The sequence below is a fragment of the Vicugna pacos genome, chromosome 9 (genome assembly GCF_048564905.1).
Source record: "Vicugna pacos chromosome 9, VicPac4, whole genome shotgun sequence".
NCBI lineage: Eukaryota > Metazoa > Chordata > Mammalia > Artiodactyla > Camelidae > Vicugna > Vicugna pacos.
This window is the reverse complement of record NC_132995.1, coordinates 14306936-14334670: the sequence shown is the minus strand read 5'-3', so window position 1 is coordinate 14334670 and position 27735 is coordinate 14306936. Positions and strand designations below refer to the sequence as shown.

The following is a 27735-nucleotide window of genomic DNA, read 5'->3' as shown; positions in this document are numbered from 1 at the left end:
GGCCCCGCTCGCACAGATCTGTCTGGTTACTACGGGCCCGGTTCCGGTTCCCTCCTCAGAATTACCAGGCCCACTCGGACTCTCGGCTTCCTCCCCGGACTTCCCACCGGGTCCCGCTTCTCTAGTCTGCCCTCCAGGGCCAGAGATCCCACTTCCCGCTTCCTGGTCAAAGCCCCGAGGACCTACGAACCTCACCCCGAGCCGAGGCTCAGTCGACTGCGCCTGCGCACTCCCGCGTGGCTGGCGCTCCCAGCACTCCTGGCGCTCCCAGCACTCTTGCCGCTGCCCTGCCGCCGCTTCCCTGCCGTCGCCGCCGCCGCCGCTGCACCGCCCCCGCTTGCCGCCGCCGCTGCTGCGATGCCGCCGCCGCTGCCCTGCCGCCGGGTCCCAGCTGCGGGCGGTCTGGTCTGCTCGTGTCAGCGTCCGCGCTTTTCCGGTTTTGACTGCGTTTCTCACAGGCCCTGGAGACTAATGAACTTCGGCCTCTGGTACATTTTCCGCTAGCCTTGAGATCATCGTTCTCCGTGTGGTGAGTTGAGCTATCCGGGTCTGGGTGCGGAAGGAGCTCACTGCCGCAGGCCTGGAGTTTCCCAGGCACGGATGCGGCAGGTGGGGGCAAGAGCCTCAGGCCGATGTGAATCACCTGCTGAGGAAGGTGATTGTGGGTGTGTGTGCGATTGTGTGACTGCGTCAGTGGAAGATGTGACTATGAGAGTGTGTGTGTCAGGAAGAGAGGAAGCGCGCGCGCTCGTGTGATGGGGCCAAAATGTGTGCGTGGTGAGGAAGCCCTGACTGGTCCAGATTTGGCTCCTAGGACAGAGTGGCGGCGGGGCCATTTTTAGGACCTTGGTCGGCGGTGACTACAAGGTGTTACACTGTGACCCAGTGATCCTGTTAACAGCATTATTGTGACCGACTGGAGGAGACTGACCAGAATTAGCCTATTGTGGCTTTTTTTTACTTTCAGGAGGATAGAGCTTCATTTTTGCAATTCTGGCGCTGAGGTATCAGTAGACAAGAGCCCTGTGTGACTCAATCTGTGTCTGTCAAGACTCCGAGGGCCTTGTCAAACACAGATGGCCCCAGTTCTAAAGCATGGCCCCTGTTGCCTTCATCATTGCCGCCCTGTATCTGTTGTCTAGACTAGTGTTTAAAACACAGTAGGCATGCAGTACGTTAAGTGTAGCCTGTTTTGGAGCTAGTTGTAAATTCTGTGGTTTCTTGGAATTTGTTGTACTGGGTTTTCTTTCACTGCTTCTGTGATTTCACTTTATAGCCACACTGCACAAAAATGGCTGTCAAAGAGAAGTTGAATATTTGAGACCTAGAATGAAGGTTCCAACTTAAAAAAAACACATTTCTCTGTTTATCATGGCGATTTGAGAGCTGGCATTGCCCTCAAGGTAGGGAGGGTCCTTTCCTCCAGAGATTCCTCTTGGAAGCTCTGTGGGGGCAAGCTGCAGCTGCGTATTACAGATCTACAGCATTTTCATAGCTTTGTTGACAGTAAATTATTGTGAACCTAGAAACAGGTTTCAGTCCTAGGCTTCAGTGAACCTGACTTTATAATACAGGGAACGGTCAGCAGTGTTCCCGTCTTTCTCATACTTCCATTGGGCTTATTTATTTCTTTATTACTTTGTTTGGTGTTTTGGTAGAGGGAGGTAATTAGGCTTCTTTATTTATTTACTCTTAGAGGAGGTACTGGGGATTGAACCCAGGACCTCATGCATGCTAAGCATGTGCTCTACCACTTGAGCTATACCTTGCCACCACATTGGGTGTATTAATTTAACGTGGATGATGGAGGATTGTTAATGATGAAGAATGTGTTCTTATTTAGCCTGTTTGGGTATAAAAGGCCTGGGAACAGTGGCTGGAAATAATAAGTGCTTAAATTAAAAACTGCTTAAATTCAAAACTTGCTATTATGTGCATATGCTAAGGCCTTCCACATTCCTACATAAGAAGCAACGAAAATACGAAGTTAATTGTAATGGGCACCTGTAAGTAAGACCAGATGCTCAGATGGTCTAGAACAGGGATTCTTCACCTTAAATGATTTGGTTTGCTTTGAAATTATATACCAAATTATTGTATTTTTATTTTATTAATGCATATTTTTCTTGTAGAAAAAGTCTATAAATTTTGAGACTATCAAAGGTGTACATGAACCACTTGCCTGGAACCAGTAACTTAGACCTGGAAGTGAACTTTAGGAGGAGTTTGTCCCAAAATAATTTCCTGTATTATGTAAATATAAAGTTAATCACATTAGAGTCAAGTTATTAATATTATATCAATAATAGAGATTCTAATATAAAATATAAAATGTAATGCTATGCAGTATTCATGTTTATGAATAAAAGCACTCAATTGGTAAATTATAAATCAATTTATTTTTTATAATGGTATTTCTTACCGATTTTTCAAGGATTATATCCAGTATGATCCATTAACTGATCATTCAGTAAAGAATGGCAATGATAAAGCGACATTTATTAAGCCTCTACTATGAAGAAATCACTGTTTAGTCTAAAAGTGTCACGTACCTGAATTGTGCTCATTCACAGGCGAATTGTAGCATGGAAAGTGTTTCACTACATTTATGAAATGCAGTAAAAGAAGGTACAAGGCTTGGTAGGTTTATTTATTTCAGTCACACTGGTTTTAGTGCTAGTACCTGTCATTTTGCCAGTCTGCTCAGTTTTCCTAGTAAGTAGAAGATCGCTCTCCCTACAACTTTTTTCAAAAATACTCTAAAAAAAAGGAAGTAGATGTTAATTCCTGATGATGGAATAAATGCAGTCCTGTTGACAAAGAAATTAGTAATCCAATATGAACTTATGAAATAGGAAGTTAAAAGTACTCAAAATTTTAGCATCTAGAAATAATCACTATTAACATATTGGTGTACATTCTTCTAAATTTTTCCTTATGCCTATGTGTATATGATTTTGTTTTTTTCCAGAAATAAAATCACATGAATTAATCATTTAAATGAATAAAGACCTCTCTGACTCTTAGTTTGAAAAAGGAATTCAACCCAATCAATGATCTGTTATATTTTTTTTCTTGTATGTAGCGCCAAAGGATAAAACTAAAACAATTTAGTTACCATGTTTGATGTCTTTAATTCAAGGGAAACAACCCATGGATTGGAGGAGTAGAGTGCCTCTGAAGCAGTAGAGTATTCTTCCCAAGGGGTTTTGGGCAGGAGGATTTTATAGAATGTGAGAAGAGGCAACAAGGAAATGGCATGACTCGCTCCGATGTCAGAGATTTCCTTATGAGACTAGCTGGCCCTATTTCCTAGGGTAAGGTAGGCTAGCCAAAGCTGAGTTGGAGGATTGTGATTGGCGTGCACTAAGTTTCCTACAGAGGTGTTTCTTGTAACTTCAGTTTAGGTTTGTGATGTGGGCTGGACCGCTGAGCTGGCCTCCATTTTGTGGATCCTGATACACAAATTACCATTATCAGTAGGAATAAGAAGGAAGTGGCAGTGGTATCCAACAACCGATTTGATAGACCTTTTGCTATTACACAGATATCAACTTATGCATTTTGTTAGGAGATCAAATTGTCAAGTAAAGCTACTTAGTTAAGTATTTGTTTTTTTACATATTTTGATAACTTTCAGAAGACAGCACTAGTATCTCAAGACCAGGTATCTTAGGAGACTTCATTTTATAAACTGCTGACAAGGATGAGTTTATAATGATGTTAGTAGTTATAATTATGCAGTTATAAATAATGCAGCATAAAAGGCAGGGTTAGACAGGGAATGAGATTGAGCTTTTGTTAACATTTTCAATTTGTTACCCAAGTGGTCATATGGTCTGAGCTTTATGAGGCAGAATGATGTTTGTGTAGTTGCAGTCCCCCTTTTCTTTCTGAAATTCTCTGTGGGTAACATTGCTAGTGAAGACTAATGACATTTGTAAACTGCGCTCTGTCGTGTACAAGCATGATAAGGACGAGCAGAAAGAAGCGCAAATGTCCTTCTCAGAAAAGCAGAACAGAGAGCATCCTTTAATGGTAGTAGATTACAGGATATGACATTGTCTCTTCATTATCAGTTAAACATAGGTAACATTTTGTTGGGTTTTTTTGTTTTTCACTTAATCTTGACAACTCTTTGAGGTACTAGCTACTATTGTTTTTCTCATTTTATTTATACGGAAACCTAGGCAGCACAGATGAAATACTTGGGAACAGACACAATAACTTTCAGAGCTAAGATTGACATACGGAAAGTTTACTACAGAGCTTGCTCTTATTTATGACAGTATATAACCTCGTGATAATTTTAACCTGCCTGTCTTACTTATTAATTCATTATAAATGTCTTTCCTCAACATTTACTATGAATTAAGGTAATCACCTGTAAAACAAATATACATATGAATACTACATACATATGAACAGTGGCCATGTATTAATCTTAACATCTTTTTGAAGAATAGCTTCCTTTTTACACAATTTTTAAGTGCTTATTTATATTAATACATGGCCAGTCTTAAATTAAGAAGTAATTTCAAATAAAAAGAGAAACAATACTAATATAAGGCTTCATAACTTTCCATTTTTCTTTTTCTGTTTGTATATACACACATGTTACAAGCAAAATGACATTATGTTTATGCATTATTTTTTTAAAACTATTGACTATGTTTTGAAATATTTTTCATACTTTTCCCCAGTTTTATTGAGATATCATTGATCATGTTCTTAACTACAAATTTTTTTATAGCTTTGCATTTAATGACTACCTTATTTTTCCCAACATCTTTGTGAAATTCGTGCTGTTGCATGTAGCAGGTACTTTTTCTTTTGCTGTATATTCCATTATAGGATGTTGCACAGATTAGTTATCTGCTAGTTTGTTGTTGGAAATTTAGGTTATTTCTAATTTTTCTTTTAGAGATACTGCTGCTATGAACATTATTGTACATGTGTTTTGTGGACATAAGCATTCGTTTTTGCTGTGGAGATACATAGGAGAAGGACTGCTGGGTTATGTAATATATTTATGTTCAGTTTTGTAGACACTGATGATCAGATTTGCAGTGTGTAATGCTTTCACAGCCACTGCATGAGAGTTTTAATAATTAAGTGTAATATTGCAGTCTTTATGATAACCACTAAGAAAGTAATGCATGACACTATAAATTAATGAGGAAAACTAGAGTAATGAGATACTTAATTAATACATCAGGAGGTAAGAATGGTGGCACAAAAGAGCAAAGAAACAGAGGGGACACATAAAAGCAAACATTGATGTATTCAACATTATTTGTAATTAAATTTAATGAAAGTAGATGAAGTCCAATAAAAAGAAAATTGTGCTCAGGCATGATGAAAAGAACAAAATCAACCATATGCTTTTAGCAGCTGACACACATGAACTATACTGACACAGAAAACTTGAAATACCAAAGAGCTATAATGCAAATACTAAGGGAAAGTTGGTGTCTCTATATGAAGATCAGAAAAAAACTTATGAGAGATAACAGGGGGACATTCCACAATGATAAAAGTTGAAACCTAGAAAGGAGATATAGTAACCATGAATTTATATATACTTAATAGTAGCTTCAGGATAAACAAACCAAAGATTAACAAAAGTAAAAACATGAACTGACAAGGCCACAGTCATTGGCTGAAGCTTTCAGTATACCTTTCAGTAAGTGTTAGAACAAGGGGGAAAAAAATCATTATTACAGATAGATGTCAGCAGATGACCTAATTGACATAATATAGAATACTGGATCCAACAACTGGAGAATATACAGACCCCACTTACTGAAATTTGCAAACTGCCTGACTTCTTTACTTTTTGTGTTCTGATCTGTTGAACAGGGAGATTCAATTAAATAGTAAGGTTTATAAAGCACCTATCAAATGGCATTCTTAGCAAATAGAGGCATGAACTTACTTTTCTCCAGCCTGGATTCTGGTGAGAGAGGTGGTAAATGATGCTACAAGGAATCAGGGGAGTTGACTGTGATTAGGAAATGGGAATTGCTGAGCTGGAGGATTCTGGGCCTTGTGTTGGCTGGGGGCGGGCCTCCATGTGAGCCAATGCTGTCTTGCAGTGGCACTATTTTCTGCTTTGTGTGTGGCATGATCAGGCATTCCTAGTTTCTGCATAACAAACCACCCCCAAGTTAGTGGCTTAGCTTTAGAACAATGATAACATTTATATTAATCATTAATTTGTTCATTGGGCAGAACTTTATGGCGACAGCTAGAGTATCTGCTCTGTGTGGTTTCAGCTGGAGTAGCCTGAAGGTTGGGGGCTGGAATCATGAGAAGGTTTGGTGGCTGATGCCGACAGTCGGCAGAAACCTCAGCTGGACTGTGGCAGGAATATCTAGCTGCGGCCTTTCTGTGTAGATGCTGGGATTCCTAACAACAAAATGGTTGGGTTTCAGGGTGAGCATCTTGAGAGTGAGTTGTTAGTAGGAAGCTCCATTTCCTTTCTTAACCTAGCCATGGAAGATACGCAGTGTCATTTACACTGCACTCTTGTTCATCAAGGGAATCACAAAGGCCTGTTTTGTTTTAAAGGAAGGGAAATAAACTCCACTTCTTGACAAAGTGGGTGAGTGGCAAAATTCTGGAAGAACATGCAAAATCTGAAATATTGTGGGCCTTACTGGAATTAACAATATGTGACAGTCCCTGAGGCCACAGTGGAGGTTTTGGTGTGGATGGTGTCTTCCCTTTGCAGGCCTGGAATGTGGAATAGAGGGAAAATATCTTCCCACTCTCAGGTCCAGGCCAGTATTAGCAGAGTGGAAGATGGGCCAGAACCCTCCTGCTAAAGTGTCTGGATCCTGTTTTCAGACAAGAGGACACTGCTTCTTGTGTGTGCCTTTCTATTGTATTTCTTGTGTGTGGAGGGTTTGGATTTGTCCAGAATCCCTCTTACCTCTGTTATTGTCTATGTATGTTGACAAGGTATTTTTACAAACAGGAAGACAGAAGGAAAAAGTTCATATTAATGTGCATCAGTTTGGGAGCTGAAAGGTGTATCTCATCTTATAGCTGACTTTTCTTTTCCCAGTTCTCACCTCTGTGGTCTGTGTGCTTCTCTAAGAGGGAAACCCTGAAGAGTATTGACAAGTACTGAAGCATTTTTAACCATGGCTTTGGTAAGTTGCTATTTCTCTCTAGTTCTTGAATGTACTTAAGGTATATTAGATTCTGTGAGCACTTCCTTATTTTGAAATGTCCTACGTAATAAATATCTAAGAAGCTCTCCCCAGTCCCTCCCATATCAGCGAAGTATGATGCCAAACAGCCCCAGATGGTCCTGACACATCCTTCTATTCTCCCTTGATATGTAACATCTCCTGTAAGTTCAGCCTTCTTTTAAGAAGAATTATGGAGTAAAATTGAATTCCTTGAGGAAGAGATATTTGACCATCCAACGAATAGCAGAGGGATGATTAAAAGAAGTTGGTCCTATTTGATTACTCATGGAAGAACTTGGAAATTCTTAGTATTTGTCTAGGAAAATAGAAGATTTAAGACATAGAATATACAGTAGGCAATTGACTGTCCTCAGTGTTGGTATGTGTTGAGATCCCATGTTTTGTAAGGCTTTGAGGATTAGTTAAGAGTAAAACTGGGATTTGCATACAGAGAGATCAGGGATCTACCTTGGGAATCAGTCATGGAAAGATGAATATCAGGAGAAAGATCTGTCATGTATTTGAAAAGACACACACACACATAATAGAGATCTATCTAAGAAGCTGTATACACAGGATGGACTATAGTGTAGCTATTAAAAATTTACTAAATAATTTGGCATAAGAAAGTGTCGTGCTTAGGACATATTTTTAAAAAATAGTCTTAAAAAAATAGTCTTATACACATGGCCAGTAGGTACATGAGAAGATGCTCAGTATTGCTAATTATCAGAGAAATGCATATCAAAACTACAATGAGGTCTTACCTCACACCAGTCAGAATGGATATTAAAAAGTCCCAAAAGAATAAATACTAGAGAGAGTGTGGAGAAAAGGGAACCCTCCTACACTGTTGGTGGGAATGTAATTTGGTGCAGCCACTATGGAAAACAGTATGGATGTTCCTTTAAAAACAAAAAAATAGACTTACCATATGATCCAGCAATCCCTCTCCTCGGCATATATCCAGAAAATTCTCTAATTGGAAAAGGTACATGCACCCCAATGTTCATAGCAGCACTATTTACAATAGTCAAGACATGGAAGCAACCTAAATGTCCATTGACATCACTGGATAAAGAAGAGGTGGTATATATATACAATGGACTACTACTCAGCCATAAAAAATAATAAAATAATGCCATTTGCAGCAACACAGATGGACCTGGAGAATGTCATTCTAAGTGAAGTAAGCCAGAAAGAGAAAGAAAAATACCCTATGATATCATTTATATGTGGAATCCGAAAAAAAAAGACAAATATTTACAAAACAGAAATAAACTCACAGACATAGAAAACCAACTTATGGTTACCTGGGGGGGGGGGGGGGGAGGGATAAATTGGGAGTTCAAGATTTGCAGATAGTAACTGCAAATATATAAATATATATAAAATAGATAAACAACAAGTTATACTGTATAGCATAGGGAACTATATTCAATATCTTGTAGTAACTTATGGTTAAAAAGAATATGAAAACAAATATATGTATGTTCCTATATGACTGAAGCATTGTGCTGTACACCAGAAATTGACACATTGTAAACTGATTATATTTCAATAAAAATATATTAAGAGAAAATAGAAAAAGATGTGGTATATGCGTACAATGGAATACTACTCGGCCATAAAAAAGAATGAAATACTGCCATTTGCAGCAACATGGATGGACCTATAGATTATCATACTACATGAAGTAAGTCAGACAGAGAAAGACAGATAGCATATGATATCACTTATATGTGGAATATAAAAAAATGAGACAAATGAACTTATTTACAAAAGAGACAGACTCACAGACATAGAAAACAAACTTATGGTTACCAAAGGGAAAAGGAGGGGATAAAATAGGAGTTTTGAGATTAGCAGATGCAAACCTCTATATATAAAATGGATAAACGACAAGTTCCTATGGTATAGCACAGGGAACTATATTCAATACCTTGTAAACCTAAAATTAAAAAATATGGAAAAGAATATATATATATATATATATATATATATATGGCTGAATCACTGTGCTGTACACCAGAAACTAACACAACATTGTAAATCAACTCTACTTCAATTAAAAAATGGTCTTACAACATAGCCCAAACAAGTTAGAGAATAATTTATTGTGACATATGAAACCATTACAAAAATGACTAATAGAAAAAACTGGAGGTGACATAATGAACCTGAGGCTTGAAGAAATTTTTTAACTTTATGCAAACTCTGTTATCTCTATATTTATGTACAGATTTAATACTATATTAGAAAAGAAATTCCATGAATTGTATTTTCTTAGTCTGTAGAACAATAGGATGTAAAAATTCACATTTATTACTCATTTATGAGCTAGGTACATGGCATGCAGTATGCTTGTATTCACTATTTCACTTAATTGGAAAATTGTGATTCTTTTATTCATATCTAGCCATGTTTACAGACATGGTTAGTAATTGAGGAGTCACATAATAGGCATGAACTTTTATCTAAATCAACTAGATTCCTTAAAAATATGTATAGAGTCTGTTTCTGAGACACTGATTTCCTTGACTTCTCTTACCCTGGACTTCCAGGTGATGCCTATTTGCTTTTGTACAGCCTCTTCTTGGATTTCAACCTTTATTCTCTATTTGAAAGCGTTTCTTGAATTTTACCAGTAATGCTTGGGTTTGTGCTTTTAGGGATGGGTAACATTCAGGAAAGCAGCCCTAGACTTCTCTCAAGAGGAATGGGAATATCGGGTTCTGCTCTGAGGGAGTTGTACTGGGATGTGGTGATGGAGAACAGCAAGTTGGTCCCACGGGGTAAGCTGTCTACCTCAAATAATTTAAATATTCTCTCTGGAATATCAAGACTATCTTTTAAGAAAGTAAGTGAATTTTTTGATACTGTTTTCAAAGGAACGGGTTAAGCTGTGTGGTATTGCAGGTGACACACCTCACCATTCTCATGATATTCATACCCTTCTCAGCCCCTTCATATAATTTCTACCCCCCTTGATACCCAGGGAGCTAGATGTGACTTGTAGGACACTGAAGACATGTCCATTGCCAAAGAAATCAGGTGTTACAGTGTGTTTGAACTCAGAATCAGTAAAAATGCTCTGTGTTATTTTCTGACCCACCTTTAGAGAGACGAGCTAGCCAAAAAAAATCCTGATTTGTACTGATCATCAGAGTAATCTCCACAATTTACATGGTGATGGACTGAATAAAAAATATTTTAAAATGAAGTGAACATACTCATTTCTTATAACAAAATTGTTTTATTTGACCTACTTTGTCATTAAAAATTACAACCCATGAACTCTGCATTTATCAGCATTTATCTACCATCCTAGGAAGAAACCTGTGAATGATTCAGAAAGCTCCATTTTTCCTCTTAGCAGATAACGAACAAAAAATCGTAATCATAGCCAACATAGTTCTCATTGTGCTTTGCTGTTAAACTATATCACCTCTTAAGACAGAGAGTCAGTGTAGGTTTAAATAAAGGAAGACCTTTCTTTACCTCTCTCATCTCTCTGTTCTTTGATTCTTTGGTCACCCTAAGGTGACCCAAAGGTTCTCTCAATCCCACTATCCTTCTCTGAATTCTTCACTAATTGTTTTTGCTTAAAGGTCATTAGAAATTTAACTAATTCTCAACGTGTTTTATAGAATTGGTTTTAATTCTTAGAAATATTTTCATGCTTATTTCATATTTATTTCTTATAAGCAGCGTGACCACTTTATTAGAGCAAGGGAAGAAGCTGGGAGGGTTGTCAAGAAGACAGAGAGCTTAGTTGAGTGAAGGCTGATCAGGTGGGGAATTTTTAATTACATCTGTTAGGTCTCTTTTAAAAATTCACTTTTTAATTATTTGCTGTTACTATATAAAAATAGTTAATCATTATGTAAGAACTTTGTACCCAGCAACTTTTCTAAATTTAGTTGTAAGTGCTAGTTCTTGCTTTACAGATTCTCTAGGATTTTGTAAGTAATTGCCATCTACAAATAGCAGAAGTTTTTCTTCTTCCTTACAAATGTTTTATCTTTCATTCATTCTTATTGCCTTATTGCAATTGTATTAAATAGAAGTGGTGAGAGTAGACATGGTTGCCCTTTTTTGATCATAGGAGGATGGTGCTTAATATTTCATCATTACACATAGCTGGAGGTTTTTCATAGATGCTCTATCAAATCTGGCAATTTCTCTAGTCCTACTTTGCTGAGAGTTTTTATCATGAAGGGATATTATATCTTGTAAGATACTTTTTCTGAAACTATTGATGTGATATGTCTTTTCTCCTCTTATCAACTAATATGATGAATTAAATTGATGTTTGAATGCTAAATCAATCTTGTATTTGTGAGTCATATTGTATTTCCTTACATATATATTTCCAGATTAAATTTGTGTGGAATAAAAAAAAAATGTTGACCTCTGCCCCAAGTTCCTGGTATAGAGCTCCTAAAATCCTTGTCATTGCCTAAGTCATAAAAGTACTAGGAGCATCTTTTATCCTAATATTTGGTCTTTAATCTTGCTTCTTGACACAGTTCCTCAATCCTCTGGAATTTCCTAGGTAATAGGAGTGTCTTTTGTTCTGAGAAGGCAATTCTTGGTGGGCCCCTGGATGGTAGTTGGTCACCAGAAATAACAAGCCGTGATTGAAATGATCAGCTCACTGGGTAGGGGAGAGGGACTGGAGGTTAAGTTAATGATTGATTGTGCCTACATGATAAAGCCTCCATAAAAATCCCAAAAGTACGGGGCTCTGAGAGCTTGTAGGTCAGTGAACACGTTTACGTACCGGGAGGTGGTGCGTCCCAACACTGCAGGGACAAAAGCTCTTTAGCTTGGGACCCTTCCAGACATCCTTCTGTGTACTCCCTCATCTGGCTGTTCATCTATATCCTTTATGATGTCTTTTGTTATATTACAAACTGGTGAACACAAGTAAATGTTTCTCTGAGTTCTGTGAGCTGTCCTAGGAAATGCTCATACCCAAGGAAAGGGTCATGGGGGCTCCGATTTACAGCCAGTTGGTCAGATGTACAGGTGACAGCCTGGGGCTTTTGACTGGCATCTGAAACGGGGTTGGGTAGCGGGGGAGACAGTCTTGTGGGACTGAGCCCTTAACCTGTAGGCTCTGATGCTATATATAGGTAGATGGCATCAGAATTTAGTTAATTTGTAGGACACCCAACTGGTATTAGAGAATTGCTTGGTGAGGGGGAAAAACCCACACATTTGGTGACCAGAAGTAAACTAAAGTACGGTAGTAGTGTAAGACTAAAGGAGAAACACAGGAGCAATGTGTTTTTCGTATCCAATTTGCTAACATTTTCTTAAGAAATTTTGCACAAGGTTTTAGTATGTTATTTTATCTTCTTGTAATGTCTTTGTTGAGTTTTGGTATTAATGTAGTACTGGCCTCATAAATAAGACGTGAACTGTTTTCTCCTCTATTTTCCAGGAATCATTGTGTAAGATTGATATTATATCTTAAATGCCTGGTAGAATCCTCTAGTAAAATCAGCTGGGCCTGGAGTTTTCTTTGTTTTTGATAACAAATTCATTTTCTTTAATAGATAATTGGGCTATTCAGATATTCTATTTCATCTTATATCTGTTTTACAGTAAGTTGTATTTTTCAAGTTTAGTCCATTTCATCTGAGTTGTCAGATTTGTTGCAGTGAAATGGTTCATAGTAATTCCCTTGTTAGACTTCTACTATTTATATATTCTTTAGTGATAAATTCTTTTTCATTCCTGATATTAGTGATTTGTTGCAAAGACAGTTTTTTTATTTTTAGTAATTCTAGGTAAGGTTTAATCTATTCTGTTGCTTTTTCCAAAGAAACCACCTTTTATTTCTTCTCTTATTTCCTTCCGGGTACTGAGGATTTACTTTGCCTTTCCATTTCTAGCTTATAAAGTGGAACCTCTGGTTACTGATTTTAGACCTTTCTCTCTTATACTTTAACATTTAAAGCCAGAAATTCCCTACTTTAACTCCATTCCACAAATTTTTATATGTTGCATTTTAATCAGTCAGTTCAAAATATTTTCTTATTTCCATTTTGATTTCTCCTTTAACCTATGGATTATATAGAACTGTGTTGTTTAATTTCCAAACGTTTGTGGGTTTTCTAGCTACTTCATTATTATTTACAGTTCAGCCCCATTTGATCAGAGAATACATTGTGTATGGTTTTGATCCTTTGAAATTCATTGATGCTTTTTGCATGGCCCAATATATAGAGTCATATTGGTGAATATGCCATGTGCATCTGAAAGGAAATACGTATTTGGTAGATGTTGGGTGAGTTTTTATACAAATATTATTTAGTCCAAGTTGGTTGATAGTTCATATCATTTATTCACTGTTTTTTTTGTCTTGTTTTCTTCCAATTACTGAGAGAGAGATATTAAAATTAGGGTCAGAACCAAAGTAATGCTGAGTTGAGTAAAGCACCTGGGGTGCAAAATTTAAGGAGGCACTCATTCTTAGGGTCGTGCAAGTGCAGTGTTGTTTGCTGTGTTTTTAGGTGTGTACACATAAATGATAATAATTATTTTCCTAATGTATCACCTATTCTATAATGAAATGTCCCCCTTTATTACTGGTCTAGTTTATCTGAAATTAGTATAGCCATTTTAGCTATATATACCATCTCTATATAAACAAAACATACTATTAAAATTTTTACTCTGAATAGTTATATGTGGTTTAAAGAAATTAATATAATAAAAAGAGTTATTACATTAACCCAGAGAGTTACCACTTATGCTGTCTTCCTTTGTTCCTGAAGATCTCATTTTCCCACTGGTAGCATTTTCTTTCAGCCTGAAGAACTTCCTTTTAGCATTTCTTGTAATACAGGTCTGTTGGTGACAAATTCTGTTAGGTTTCTTTTATCTGAAAGTGTCTTTATTTTGCATTCATTCTTGAATATATTTTCTCTGGATATAGAATTCTGCTTTGTTAAAATTTAAACAATTAAAAAATTATTTAGTGGACACTGACACTTCTAATTCCAATCCAATTTAACAAGATTTATTTTAGACCTCCTCATTTACATGTCTGTGCCTCTTTTCTGACTGTGAGCATCCTGGTTCCAGGTATCCTCAGTATATTTACTTATTACTCAGTTACTCCACATGTATCCAGTCTGCCATCCATGCTGACCACAAGCTCTGCCTGTTTCTCTGTACATGTCAACACATGGACCTAGACCCTGATTCTCTCCCCACTTGTGGTCAAGAAGATTGAGTTCCTCCATGGGTCCCAACTTCCACCTCTCTCACAGAAGACATGTGAACTCTTCTCTTTCTATATCTTTATTTTGAAATTTTTTTGTGAAAAAAATCTCAGAGGCTATGCGCCAGCAAGCACTGATAATGAGAACCTTCACTCCTGTGGCAGGCGTCAACATCTAGTGAATCAACCTCCTTATCCCAGAACTCAAAACTTTTATAGTAGACGCTTGAGCCTCAGGCTGTTTATATATTTTGTATTTTGATATAATGTCTTTGTTTACCTGAAGGTAAATACCAGATAGTCTAACAGTATGATTTAGGTTGGAGTTCTGAATCATGCAGTATTAGCTTAACCTCTGGAGGGGCTGGAAACTAAGGTCAGCCATGCAGGCAGTCAACCATGTCTATGTGACTGAGCCCCAGCAAAAACTCTGAATACCAAGGCTCAGATGAGCTTCCCTGGTTGGCAGTACTCCATGCTTAGTCACACACCGTTGCTGGAAAAAGTCAGCATTGTCCATGACTTCTCTGGGAGAAGCTCTGTTCTTGTACCTTTACCAGACTCTGCCCCATTTGGCTTTGACCCCTGACTTATTTTAATCTGTATCCTTTCACTGTAATAAATCATAACAGTTGACTATAATAGCTTTCAGTAAGTTCTGTGAGTCCTACCAATCATTTGCTGGAATTATCCTCAGAATCCCTGTACTTGTAATTCCTAAATTATTACTTCTCAAACTTTTTCTGAATTTTTTTTAAGCACTGTAAGACAGTTTTCTTCTGAAAATAGCTCTACCTTCTCACACAAGGTCTGATGTATAGTGTTCTAATTATCTTTTTGTAAGTTTTAAATTTTAGTTTGTGTTTCCTCTTTGACTCAAGAATAAGTTAAGAGTTCAGATGTGAAATCAGGCTTTTGACTAGGAATATATAAAATCTCGATGGATCATAAGTGATAATTATTAGATTACACTTGACCCTTGAACAGTGCAGGGATTGGGGAACTGACCCCCTGTGCAGTCAAAAATCTGCATATAACTTTTGAATCCCCCCAAACTTGATTACAAATAGCTTACTATTGACTGGAAGCCTTTTTGATAACATGGACAGTTTATTAACACATATTTTGTATGTTATGTGTCTTATATCCTGTAGTCTTACAATAAAGTAAGGTAGAGAAAAGAAAATGTTATTAAGAAAATCATAAGGAAAAGGAAATACATTTACATTATTACACTGTATTTATCATTACTGTAACTTTACATTGTCTCTTTACAAGATGAATTGTCTGTCAATACCTGCATTAATATTGTATTATACTATACCCTGTAGATATTGTACCTTTTACCAACATTAGACATAAAAAATTAAAAGATAATGTGAAAAAGAAATTCATATTTACTTATAGGTATAATGATTCATACATTTGTTAATGAAGAAGCAGCAAATTTTATTGCCTTAAAGTATTATAGTATAATCAATATGATTGCTTCATAGTAACCTAACCTGTAAACTAATAAATGAATCATTATACAATTTTTTGTCACACACATTATTACAGTCATATTCACAATTGTATTGAAAATATTGTTACTTAAAAAAAAAAAACCTAACTGTGGTAAAAGGCTGATATGCAGTTTCTCCAATTATGAGAGAGAGGCATACCGTAATGGTAATATAATTCTTTGAAATTGAAGAAAACTAATACAGTATTAATTTTATATTAAAAGTTACAATATTATATTTGTCTTTTTGATATCAGAGTAATGCTGCTCTCATAATGATTTGGAAGGTGTTCCCTCCATTTCTTTTTTCTGGAAAGCCTATTCATAATAGATCTTAATTCTTGAATGTTTGGCAGAATTTATTAGAGAAACTATATGGACCTGAAAATTTCTTTTTTGAAAGATTTTTAAAAGAATTTACAAATGAATTCAATTTTTAAAATAGTTATAAAGCTAGTCTGGTTATTATTTCATGTTGGGTGAGTTTTGGTAGTTTGTGATTCTGAAGAATTGAACTATTTCATTTTAGTTGTCAAATTTATGGGCATAGAGTTGTTCATAGTATTCTCTTATTATCTTTTTATGCCTGTGGAGTGTGTAAAGCTTACTTTAATTCCTGATATGGGTGATTTTTGTCTTCCCTTTTTTCCTTTGTTAGTCTTAACAAATGTTTACCAATTTAATTGATCTTCTCAAAGAACCAACTTTTTGTTTTACTGGTGTTCAGTCTTTTTCAGTTTCCTATTTCATTTATTTCTATTCTTATTTTTATTATTTTTCTGCTTTGAGTTAATTTTGCTTTTTCTAGTTTCTTGAGGTAAAAGCTTAGTCTACTGATTTGAGATCTTTTTTCTTTTCACATAATCACTTGATGCTTTGGATTTGCCTTTAGGTCTCATAAAGGAAGCAACAGACTGAAACTATTGATATATTCAAGTTTTTAAATTTCAGTATATTTCTAATCCCCCTTGATAACAATGATTATTTAGAAGTGTGTTTTTTATTTACCAAGTGGTTGGAGAGTTTCTTATTTACTTTGTGTTATTGGGATCGAGTCTAATCATATACGGTTAAAGAACATTCTTTGCATGATTTCAGTAATTTTTAATATGTTAAGGTTTGTTCTATGTCCTAGAGTATAGTCTATCTTTGTAACTGTTCCATTTGTACTTGAAAAGCATGTGTTTCCTGCTGTTGTAGGGTAGATTGTTCTATAAATGCCGGTTATAGCCAGCTGATTGATGATATTGTTTAGTCCTTTTATATCTTTAATGATTTTCTATTTACTAGTTCAGTTGACTACTGAGAGAGGAAGGTTGAAGTCTTCCAGTGTAATTGTGGACTTGTCTGTTACTCTTTTCAGTTTTATCAGTTTTTGTGTCATATACTTGAAGCTTCTTTGTTATATGCATACACACTTGTGATTGTTAGGTCTTTTTGATGAATTTCTTATTTTGTAAAGTTCTTTTAGATTCCTGATAATTTTCTTTGCTTTTTAGCATTACTTGTCTGATAATATATAAGCCACTTAGCCTTCTTTTGATTCGTGTTTTCAGGGCATTCTTTATTCATCTTTTTACTCTTAACTATATTTGAAATGAGTTTCTTGTAGACAGCATGTCTTTAAAAAAATTCCATTTGACAATCTCTGCTGTTAATTAACATGTGGTGGAGATACTCTGAAGATGTGCCCCTGTCCTCATTATCTCTGCCTTCTGGTACTCATGTCCTTGTGTATCCCTTCCCCTTGAGTGTGGCCAGGACCTCTGACTGTCCTTCCTGTAACAGGTAGGATACAGCAAGGGTGAAAGGATGTCACTTCTGTGATTATGTTATATATGACTATAACAGCAGTTTTTCTAGGAGATTCTCTCCCTTGTTAGCTTTAATGAAGCAAGTGGCCATATTGGAGGGTCCATGTAGCAAGAAACTGAGAGTGGCCTTTGGGCATGAACCAACAAAACCCAGGATGCCCTCAGTCCAGTAGCCTGCAAAAAACTGAATGCTGCCAACAAGCATATGTGCTTAGAGTAGCTCCTTCCCCATGTAAGCCTTCAAATGAGACTCTAGCCCTGAGCCATACCTTGATTGCAGACTTGTGGAAGATCCTGAAGCAGAAGACCTAGCTAACTGTGGCTGGGCTTCTGACCCTCAGAAACAGTTATGATGTACTTGCTCCATCTTACCTAGGACCAGCACCACTGTAGTTTTCCCCAAAATGCTCCTGTTATTAGAATATTGGGTAGTTAAATTCTTCAAGCTGATTTCTGGGACATTAGATTTAGTATTTAATCTTTGAAATGACTCTTGCTTTCTGACACAAGACATGGCAGGCTTACTTTGTAACTTCCTCTCCCCCAACCAGACACTTGAGACATGACCATCTTTTTTCATTAGACATTAGTCTTTGTTTAAAACATTTATTAAGAACACTTTATTTTTCATTTTTATTCTTATAGGTTATACTGCTGGCCTGTTATAGCTATTTCAGCTGGTGTCTGTGGCCTATTAACATGATCAATTAGTATTTGAAAGCTTACTTCTTCCTGACATAAGATGTTCAGGGCTGTCCTTGTACCTTCCCTACCATAAATCAAGATTCAGACATTTTTCTAGGGAGTTTATAAAATGGGCACTGGTATTTAGTGACCACAATATGAACAATAGGAGTGCTTCTGGCATTTTTGGCTTTTGAATTTTTAAGTCTTTGAGCATATTATCTTTCTCAAAACTGATCTCTTTCAACTTTTTGTTTTCTGGGGTAGAGATCTAGAATTTTTTTTATTCATGTACATTTTCAAATTGATTGGCATAGGAGTCTTTATCATTTAAATAGATATACACACTCTGTGGTGGTGATTTCTCCTCTTCTTTTTATTTTATTTTATTTTTAATGTGTCTTATAACTCACTACATTCTACCTCTACCTCTGTATTTATTAGTTCCTTCCTTCTGCTTTTCTTTATTTTACTTTTTTAAGCTTAACTTATTGAGGTGGATGCTTCATTTAGTAATCTTTATTATTTTATTTGTATTAATATAAGCATTTAAGTCCATGACTTACACTCTGGCTTCTATAGTTTTATGCCCTAGATACTGCTGAAAAATTATATAGTGTCTTTAACATCATGGTTTTCTAGATGTTTCTTCATTTGGATTGTATTTCCACAACTGAAACAACACTTATTTAGTAGATTGCTTATTTATTTACATCATTAGTCTCTAGTTTATCGCAGCAAAATAATGTTGCTTATTTTACTTCTACTTTGTTACACATAACATTGTTTAGTCCTAGGAACATTATTCTTGGTCCCTCCTTATGCATGGTTAATCTTTCATTTCTGAGTTTCTTTAGACTATTGGCTAATCTTTATTGCCATCCTCTAGCCAAAAAATCAACATATTACTTGTCATAGAACTCATGGCACTCTTGTCCCATCAAGGCCTTTCTCCATATTATTGAGTTAGATTATTCTCCATTGGAGCTCCAAGCCTTTTTGTTTAAAATTGTATAAGCTTTATAGTATTGCATACCTGTTAACAATATCTGAAAATTCTTTGAGATGCTTTTCTAAGAAATATAAGAATGGTTGGCTTTGGCTGTGTTAGTTTGGATATGCTTTTATTCTCATCTGACATGGAAATAATATAGGAAAGTGTATTTCATTACTACAGTAGACGCATGTAAGGGACGGGAAGCAGAAAGAGGTATATAGTAACTGCCGCTTAATTTTTTGGTTAAATAATATTCATCTGTCTCAACAATATCTTATCTTCCTAATATTTACCTTCATTCTCATCAAAACTTCTATTCCTTTATCCATTAATTAACTTGTTCTGTAACTAACAACTGCATTGTCCTAGGGGCTTGTTATTTAGTGGCATATGAGAGAAATGATTGCATCTGCCCTTGTGGGTCTTTAGGAATAAAGAAATAAATGCATTAATTTAAATAATAAAGAGAAGTCAATGTATAATGAAGGCAAGGAACTAGGCGCTAGAATAGAAACTTCTTTGATAGGGTCAGCTGATACAACCATTTTGAGTCAGCACCCTTTAGATCAGATGGAAAAAAAGGAGGAAATCAGACAGTGAACCCACCCATGAGAGGTGAAAGAGATAGGTAGCTCTAGGAGATAAATATTTCATGGTCTGGGAACTAAAAGGAAGAGGATTTTAGGGAAGAGGATAGAGTGAAATGAAATAAGCAGGGCCTTGTTATCCATGAGAAATTGATTGGATGGAGAAGCCACTAAAAACAGCTTGTAAGCAGGGACAACCAAATCTCGATGTACATCAGGAATTATTTAGTAGAGACATCAGAAATACAGGTGCTTGGGACCTGTCCTTTGATACTGATTGAGTTCATCTGGGTTGGTTGCTATACATCAGCACTTGCAACAACTTTCCCAGTTGATTTTGATCAACACCTAAGTTTCAGAAGCATGGACTTAACTTTTTGCCCTTTCATAACTTCCATATCATATATATAATCTCCTCATTCTCTGAGTCTTCTTGCTCTTCTTCAAATTTTAAAACACTCTGTGAACTATTAGCTGCTAACATTCATTATTTTCAATTTGTTTCCTCTATGTCTTTAATAACAATTTAATTTTTCTGGCACAGGGAAAATAAAATCATTTGTTTCCTTTCTCCTGTTCTTTCACATTTGGAGTCCAGATGTAAGACAAAGACATTTTTATAAAAAAAAGAAAAAGAAAAAAGGTTCCTAATGCAAGGTAATTGAAAAAAGTAAAATCCTTGACCCTGAGGACAACATTTTTAGAAATAACTGGCAAAACAAAAGCAAGATTGAGTGAAGGGTCTCCAGGGGGACATTTTAGCTAAATGAAAATAATTTCTGAAAATGTAGCCAATTATAAGCATAAATCTTTTATTGTGTATCAGGGAATTTAATTTATAAGAGATGCTCTACAGGTAAAGGGATATGAGTACATCTTTGTAGTTCAGACTTTGCTCATGATGAGAGTTCTTTCTCATGAGAAAACCTATCAATGTAAAAAAATATGGAAGGGCCTTTGGTGTACATGAACAATACACTGCATATCTGAAAATTCCTACTGTTATACAAGCTAGTAATGTCCAAAGCGTAGGGAATGCCTTAGGTTTCCACAGAGACCTTACAGTACACTAGAAATTCATTTTGATGAGTTGTTATAAATGTAACGTATGTGGAAAAGCCTTCAGAGCATGTGGAAAATTCACTCAGCATCACAGAATTTGTACTGGTGAGAAATACTTAAGACAGTAAGCAATCTTTTAGAATATACGGACAACTTACTGGACATCTGAGAATCCATAGAGAAACCCTATGAGTGTAAGCAGTGTGAGAAGGCCTTTAGATTCTATGGAGAGCATAAAAAATTTCATACTGGTTAGAAACCGTACAAATACTTGGAATATAGAAATGCATCAGATTTCAGTCACAGCCTAGATCACATGAAATATGTAGGTGATGTGTTGGGAGTCTCTAAGACTACGTGCACATTCAGAGACTCACTGGAAGGTCTTACAGGCCTCAGGGTATAGTTGTACTCATGTCTAAAATTTCTTACAGCAATGTACTAAGGATCATAAGGGAAAAGACACAGGTGACGTCTAAAGGAATGAGTCCCCGGGTTTCCTAATGCTCTCTTCCTCCCATTAGGGGTCACACAGAATGCAAGCTCCCCCAGCAGGAAAAGTACAGCAACATTTATGCAGTGTTTCTCCCCAGGGAGAAAAATCACTGCCCAAGATTATTTACTGGGAGCTGGTCACATAGAAGCCCTCTGTTTAACAAGTACTAAAATTTCAGACTTCTGGAAGGAAAGCAAGTATTCAGCATAAACCATATTGTTTGCATAAACAGTGTAGGTACTATGAACACTTGTAAATTAGGGAATAGTAAGAACACTCTTGAAATCTTGGTTTTCAGATGCCAGCCAAAGGCCAACCTTGCAAGCAGGCCTTTCTAAGAATAGCAGTATCAGCAGTATTCCCATGGGCCTTGGCCAAGGCGTCTTTACCGCAAAATTATTCTCACTAGAACCCCCACAGCATGTTGAGAGCAACTAGCACTATTTGCCTTAGTGATGCCTTCCAAGGGTCTTCAATTTAGCTAGTAAAACAAACACCACATTGAGCCATAAAGGTCTGTTTTAGAAAGCCAGGTGGCTTACTCAGGTTTCTCTATTAACCCTTCTTTATCTATCTTGAGGCATCGATTTAGGTACAATTCTGTCCAGTACGTTAAATCTTACCTGAATGCCTTCCAGGGCTGAGACAGCGTCATAATAGAGCACCTACACCAGAAGTGCAGTCCCGGAGGGCGCGTGTGGTCCTCCTGGAAACAAGGAGTTTACAGTTGTTAGAGTGCCCGAAGTGGGACGTGCACTAGTCAGGCAGTACGGGTGTATGAAGTTTGAGGATTTAGGGGTTGACATGAGGCAGGACCATGTGTGACAGTAACATACCACAATATTGATTAGGTGGTACTTAGAGTTACGTGAGAAAGGAAATGCCTTCTAGCAAAACACTTTTGAAGGACAGCAGTGTGAGGCTACCACCCAGAATGGGAATAGGGCAAGGTACCTATTTACCAGGAAAGAAGGGGAAATCAGAAAGGGGGCTTATGTGTCTGGGTGACATCACTCAGCCCAAGGTGGGTGGGTAGTCTCTGGATCAGAGAGCTCTGAAGGGCAACAGCAGTTTGGAGTTTTTAAAATAGATACAGGGTTGTCTTATTCATGGTTAGCAGATGTTGATACAACTCCATGGGGTGTACAGAGCAGGTAGGCTCTAAATGTCCAAAATACATGCTTATTTGGACTATATTTAAAACTACATGATGGGTTAGATTTGAGCTGGCACTGGTAGGTTTTAGGCTGAGGATTCTAGCCTGCTGTGAGGAAGTAACAATTTGGGGGCCATTTTAGGCTAATACACATGGGCCATCTTTGGCTTATTACATAACAAGAGGTTAATAGGGCCCCCAATATGACCTCTCATCATGGGCCTCCCACCCTGGGGTTGCCAGGTCAATTCACACAATTCAGTTTAGTTCTTGGCTTCAGAGGCACTGCCTAAAGCTGGCTAGTTTTTGTTTTGCTTATCTGTAACATCAGCTCATTCACTTCAGGAGTGTGGGTAGTATCTGGAGGTGTACTGCACGGAAAGTGCTAGAACTGGGGCCAACCCCTGCTGGCCCACAGTCAGTCCTGTCAAGTGTCTTCCCAGGTGCTGGGTTTTTGTTTTTGTTTTCTCTTTTGTTACAAAATCATCATGTCCCATTTAGTAAACATAACAACATAATTTCTTACTCTCATCTGTTTTGTTTGGAAGGGACAAAAGAGGGACAAAAGCATTTTCACAGAAAAAAATTTGTCTGTAACTTAACCAGAAAGATACATTATATCCAGGTCAGGACAAAATCCTGAAGTTTCCTTTTTTCGAAGTGGGTTTACATAACCCTCCCTCTCCCTTTCATGCTGGTAAGTCATTTAATAAGCAGCCTAGAAAAGAGCTTTTGGGAGATAGCTGCATTTAATAATCACACTGCCTTACTAAGAGGTATGTACCATGAAAAAGGTGAGGGAAGTAGAGTCAGACCATTACCATTCCATTGTTAACAAACTTCAGTTAATCCTGAAAGCCTGCTCTAAAAGTAAGTTCTTGACACATTAAGGAAATGATAACAGAAAGAAATTTGGAACATTTGAAATGAAGAAAGCACTGAAAGCGATAAACAGATAAAAGTCATAAAGTAACAGGCAGCTCTTGAGTTTTAAAAATTGTTTGGTATTTTACAGCTAAAATGATTCATAGTCTAATGTGGTTCTCAGTGTATATACAGGTTATATTTAAGACAACTATATCATAAAATGGGGGATGTTAAAGAGACCTCAGCCACGTTAAGATCTCTACTTTTCACACAAAGTGATAAATATTGATACTAGTAGACTGTGATGTGTGTATATCATAATCCATAAAGCAACCACTAAATAAACCTATACAAAGAAATATATAAAACATGAATAAATTAGAATGGGATACTAACAAGTATTCATAAAAATCATAGCAATGGCAGGAGAGGAGAACAAAAATAGACAGTAGGAGCAACAAAACAAATAATAAAATGGCAGACTTAAATCTTAACATCAGTAAGTACATTAAATGAGTATGATTTAAACATACAAATTAAGATTATCAAAAAAAGGTTTTTTGAATGACCAAAGTGTATGCAATCTACAAGAAACTCTCTTCAAATAATATAGGTAGCTTAAGAGTAAATAAACAGATGGACCTATTATGATAGCTACTTTCAAAAAAAAAAAACTAGGGAAAAAGAAGTGTTGGCAGGGATGTGGAGAAATTGGAACTTTCATGTACTGTTGGTGGGAGTGTAAATTTTTTAAGCAAAAAGGAACCAGAACTTGATGGTTCTGAAAATTCTCAGCCTATCTCTATTGCAAAAACTGAGAAAGCTTGATCTGAAGAGAAAACTACAGGTGTGACAAAAAAACCATTTGATGAGATTAGCCTGGGTATGAAGTCACCGCAACAGAAACAATATAGTTTGAACTGAAGGGGACAGGAATGGGAGGAAATGAAGGAAGGATGTCAGACTTCATAGAACCACCATAGAGCTGTTTGGCAGCAAGTGTGCTATTCTTCAAGACAAGGAAGAAGGACCCCAAAGGTGATTCAGAGATCATCAGGGCTGCCTCCTCAGTTTCAAAGGGAAAGGAGTAGGGGGAGCTCCCTTGGTTTCACCAGGCCAGATGCAACCTTGTGGATGCGGCTGCCCAGAGCCTTGGGAATGTGACTCCCACCTGGCAGACCCTTGATATGACCTCCATCTGACAGAGCGGCAGAGGCAGGACTGCCAGCCAAGTGGATCCAGGAGGTGGGACATTGAACCAAAGAAGATTGATTATTCTCAAGCCTTCAGATGTAATGTGCTTGCCTTACTAAGTTTTGGACTTGCTTGGGACCTATTCCCCATTTTTTTTTCTCCTGATTTCTCCCTTTTGGAATGGGAATGTCTATCCTATGCTTGTCCCAAAGTTGCATTTTGGAAGCACGTATCTTATGTGGTTTCATGGGTTGACAGCTGGTGAAGAATTTTGCCTCAGGATGAATCATGCCTCAAGTCTCACCTGTTTCTGATATAGGTGATATTTATATGATACTTTGGACTTTATACTTTAGAGTTGGTGCTAGAGCGAGTTGACTCTTGGGGTTGTTGGGACGGGATGAATACATTTTGCATATGAGAAGTACATGAATTTTGGGGGGCCAGGGGTGGAATGTGTTTCCCCAAAATTTATGTAGAAGCCTTACCCCCAATGGAATGTTATATGGAGATATGTGGATGGTATGAGAGATAATTATGTTTAGATGATGTCATGAATGTGGGCTCCTGTGATAGAATTAGTGCCCTTCTGAAAAGAGGAAGAGACCAGAGCTTGCTCTCTCTCTCCATGATGTAAGGACCTGTAAGCCACCTGTAAGCCAGGAGGATTATCACTAGGAACTAAATCTGCCAGCACCTTGATCTTGGACTGGCAAGCATGCACAACAGTGAGAAACAAACGTCTGTTTTTTTAAGCTACCCAGTCTATGGTATTTGCTTTAGCAGCCTGAACTGACTACGACAGAGAGGAAGTTTTAAAATACATATAAAGCTAGGTGAAAATACTACACATCAGAATTTGTGGTGTGCAGCTAAAGCAGTGCTGAGAGGGAATTTATAATGTTAAATGCTTACATTAGAAAAATAGAAAGGTCTTGTACCAATTATTTAAGTCCCTACCTCAAGAAAATAGAAAAATGAATAAAATAAACCCAAAGCCAGAAGAAGGTAGGAAGTAATGAGTGGAAATCAGAGATAATGGAAACAGGAATTAACTGAACAATGAGTTAAACCAAAAGCTGTTTTTTAAAAAAAAATTCAATGAAATGGATAAAGTTCTACCAAGACAACAAAGGTAAAAAGAGAAGACACAAATCTTTAATATCAGGAATGAAATGGGGGTATCAATGCAGATCCTGCAACTACTGAAAAGATAGAGAATACTATTGTTGTAGGCAGAAAAATGGCTCCCTCCAAATATTATGTCCTAATCCACAGAACATATGAATATATTACATTACATGGCAAAGGGGAATTAAGTTTACAGATGAAACAAAGTTCACTCATCAGCTGATATAGGGGAATTATCCTAGATTATCCAGACAGACCTGGTAAAATCACAAAGATCCTTAAAAAGTGGATGATGAAGGAATAAAAGGAGGTTAAAATGATGTGATATGGAGTAACAGCAAAATGGCAGACTACAAAGCGCCAAGCTTCTCACTTGGTCTTTTCAACAAATGGTGTTGGGAAGATTTGATATTCTTATGCAAAATAATGAATTTGGACCATTATCTTACACCATATATAAAAATTAACTCAAAATGGATAAAGACCTATACATCTGAGGTAAAACTAACTCTTAAAAGAAAACAGGAAGAATCTTCATGATACATGATTTGGCAATGGTTTTTTGGATACGACACTAAAAGCATAGGCAATAAGAGAAAAATATATGTAAATTGGACTTAATGAAAATTAAAAATGTTTGTGCATGAAAGTGTTTTACACTATCAACAGTTCACACTGTCAACAGAACAAAAATGCAAACCACAGGATAGGAGAAAATATTTGCAAGTCATACCTGATAAGGGATTAATATCCAGAATATTTAAAGAATTCCTTAAACTCAGCGACAAAAAACAACCCAATTTAACAAAGGGCAAAGAACTTGAATTGTATTTCAGGCAGAAATTACAATGAGATACCACTTCATATCCATTAGGATGGATTTTGTATTTTACAAGGCAAAACAAAATAAGAGGTGTCAGTAAGAGGATGTAGAGAAATTGGAAGCACTGCTGGAAGGAACGTAAAATGGTGCCACCACTGAGAAGAACTTGTACAGTTTCTGATATAGAATTACTGTTTGATCTAGCAGTTCCACTTGTTTTTATAACCAAAAGAACTGAAAGCAAGGAAATAAACAGGTATTTGTATACTCGTGTTCGTAGAGCATTCTTGACAATAGCCGAAAGGTGGAAGCAACCCAAGTGTCCATGGACAAATGAATGGGTTAACAAAATTTGGTATATACACGTTTGAATAATTGTAAATAATGGAATATGGTTTACCATAAAAAGGAAGGAAATTCCCACACATACTACAATAATTGAGGAACCTTGAAGACATTACACTGAGTGAAGTAAGCTAGTCACAAAAGAGCAAATATTGTATTATTCTGCTTATATGAGGTGCTTAGAGTAGTGAAATAGAGAGAAAAAACAGAATGATAGTTGCTAGGGATTGGAGGAGAGAGGAATGAAGAGTTACTGATAATGGATTTTCATGTGGGAATATGGGAAAGTTCTGGGGACAGATGGTGGTCATGGTTGCACAAAAATGTAAACATACTTAATGCTACAGTTATATACTTAAAATAGTAAATTTTACTGTTAGCTCTGTTAATTATATGAGGCAATGGATACGTTATCTTGATCTTGGTACCCATTCTACAGTGTAAATGTGTATCAAATCATCACATTGTATGCTTTAAATACATACAACTATTATTAGTCAATTACTGCTCAAAAAAATTTTTAATAAAGGTAATTTATTGATTCACTCAGTTGAAAATACAGGGTACACGATGTACATTATATATCCAGTAACTATTTATCTTTTTCTTGTTTGTTTGAATTTGTTTTTCTGT

At 36.7% G+C, this 27735-nt stretch overlaps 2 protein-coding genes across 20 annotated transcripts in view; one reads left to right on the top strand and one right to left on the bottom strand.

Annotated features, from left to right (window-relative positions):
• The window catches only part of LOC107034822 (zinc finger protein 568-like), a 107533-nt gene that overhangs the window by 65283 nt on the left and 14515 nt on the right, over positions 1–27735 (top strand). For 6 of the 10 annotated variants that reach the window (XR_012076165.1, XR_012076163.1, XR_012076154.1 and 3 more), the window contains 2 exons: positions 7073–7160; positions 9875–9997. The exons of 1 other annotated variant lie outside the window; for it this stretch is intronic. The gene's annotated coding sequence lies outside the window, so the exon portion shown is untranslated. The remainder of the gene's footprint in view (positions 1–7072; positions 7161–9874; positions 9998–27735) is intronic. 3 more of the 10 variants (XR_012076151.1, XR_012076155.1, XR_012076159.1) reach the window with 1 other exon arrangement.
• LOC107035219 (zinc finger protein 382) overlaps positions 1–27735 on the bottom strand; it is a 56656-nt gene that overhangs the window by 21250 nt on the left and 7671 nt on the right. For 4 of the 10 annotated variants that reach the window (XM_072968691.1, XM_072968692.1, XM_072968696.1 and 1 more), the window contains exons 3-6: positions 22210–22292; positions 13964–14066; positions 2684–2759; positions 196–1295 (exon numbers count right to left, since the gene is read on the bottom strand). The exons of 2 other annotated variants lie outside the window; for them this stretch is intronic. The gene's annotated coding sequence lies outside the window, so the exon portion shown is untranslated. Of the gene's footprint in view, positions 1–65; positions 1296–2683; positions 2760–13963; positions 14067–22209; positions 22293–27735 lie in introns of those variants that run through there. 4 more of the 10 variants (XM_072968697.1, XM_072968698.1, XM_072968693.1 and 1 more) reach the window with 4 other exon arrangements.